Raw genomic sequence first — 2,088 nt, forward strand, 5'->3', positions numbered from 1 at the left:
GCTGGGGCTGCAAGCTCTCTCTCCCTCTGAATCCTCTCCTGTCACTGTCCCTAGATTCTCCTCCCTCCTCCACCCTGCACACACTCTTTCTAGTCCTACGGGCCCCTCCTCCAAGCCCACAGACAACAGCACTCCCCTCTCCATGTTGCTAAGGCTTGGCTTGGGCGGTGTCCTCTCCCTAGCTTGGCAGAAATCATTCTGCACCTTTACAGTGCTACTAAATGGCACAATTTTTGTGAGGCCTGCCCCGACCCCAGAGCCAGGGTCGACCACATTCTTCTCAGGGGTTCCGTGGGTGATGTGACCTCTTGTGAGCTATCTCTGTTGTTCTACTTTCTGCTTCACACTTCTTAGCACAGCCCCAAGCACAGTGAATGGCCAGAGAATCAAACACACACAGGGGACACAAGAGGAACTCACCTTCTTTATTTTCTGCAACGCTGGTCACTGCTGTTCTTAACCTGAGCAGGATAACTCAGCTGCCTATGGCGCCCGGTACGTGGGTTCCATGGTGGCCGATGTTCACTGCACTCTGGTCTATGGCGGGATCTTTCTGTACCCAGCTAACAAGAACAGCCCCAATGAAAAGGTAAGCCCATGGCCTGGAGAGTGACTTACAAGCAGCAGATTGCATTTCCAGCCTGAGGGATTTGATTTAGGAAGAAAGAAAGGTTATGGTAGCTGTTAAGCTCTAGTAAGTTGCTAAGGATGTCGGTGGCATGTTCTTTTCTAGATTAAAGGTAAAGTTATGTGATACCAACTAAACATAAAAACGGTCTCATGAGAGTCCTTCCAGTGCTATGGGAAAGAGAATTAACGCTCAGGAGGGGGACTAAGCATCCAGAAAGCTTCCAGTGGGTATGTGGTTTGGCTTGGGTAAGGTGAATTCCATTCACAAAGGGAAACAAAGCAGCCCGGTCTCATTTCCAAGGCAGCGAATCCAATACGTATCCCAAATAGGAGTCCTCTTTGGTTGCTTTCAAAAAGCATAAAGAAATGCTTTTTCTTTCTTTTTCTTTTCTTATGCTAAAGAAAAGCATAAAGAAATGACTAATGGGTTGACATTTGCTACTTGGGAAATGATCCCTTTTAGGGAAGGAAGGAATCTCTGGGTAAACCTATAGCTTTCAGGTGAGCTGTTACCACTGACCACATAGCCCCAAGGCTGACAGTGTCCCCAGGGTGGGCCCTGCTGTCTCACACTGGGTAAGAAGCACCTGCTCTCCTCCCCCCAGGGTGGCATGTGCCCCTGAGTACTGTGTCTAGTTTATTTTCACCTTTCTTTTTTTAAACATGAGAGAAGGAAATTTCTCATTGCCATACACTCATTCGCCTGGTTGACTTTATCATTTGGCTTTTCTCCTGCCAAGAGAAAGTGGCAAGAGCTGACACAGACAGTCCCGTACTCTCCTTAAGATAGTTAGACATCTACATACTTGGATATGGTGAGAGCTGTTTGCTGCACATGGGGTCCTGTCTGCTGAAGGCACCCTTACCTACCTAGAATGCTGCTTCTGCCGCAGCCACCTCACGCACCCAGCCTACCAGATTAGCCTGCCTTCCAGCACCTTTCTCAATGCCTCCAAACATTGTTCCTGAACACAAATATTAAGGCTCCTCCTTTATTCCCTCCAGTTTTTCCGATCTGGCCATGACACCTACATGAAAATAGAGTCAGGAAACACCTGCAAAAAGCTGTTGCTCAGTAGGACGGCTGTATGAAAATGCATCACGGTAAAAAGTTAATATTTAACGTAACTGCCAAGATGTATAGCATACAAAATTCCAGCCCTCGGGCCTTAGGAGAGTTGTAAAGGGAATGCACACAGGGCTGCACACAATATTACACTGTTTGGAGGAGCCAGTCTGCCCTCCAGATGTCTGCAGCCAGACACTACCATGGATTTTTCTGATGCTTTTAGAATAGGCTAAACTCCATCCAAAACACACACGCAGTCACTCATTAAGTCCAGTTTCCATGCTATAAAGAGAAAGGACTCATCAGTTCTGCCAAAATGTCATTCTGTCCTGCGTCCAGGTGGTCTGTCTCGAATTTGCATCAGGTAATCTACTGCAGGCTCTGGCCTG

The 2,088-nt window shown here is 47.6% G+C and overlaps 1 pseudogene; it reads left to right on the top strand.

The window, feature by feature from the left end:
* The window catches only part of LOC100948696, an 11,859-nt pseudogene extending 10,890 nt beyond the window's left edge, over positions 1-969 (top strand).
* The last annotated feature ends 1,119 nt before the right edge of the window (positions 970-2,088 follow it).

This window comes from Otolemur garnettii, unplaced genomic scaffold (assembly GCF_000181295.1).
Source record: "Otolemur garnettii isolate 467f Iridium unplaced genomic scaffold, OtoGar3 scaffold00243, whole genome shotgun sequence".
NCBI classification, from domain to species: Eukaryota; Metazoa; Chordata; class Mammalia; order Primates; family Galagidae; genus Otolemur; species Otolemur garnettii.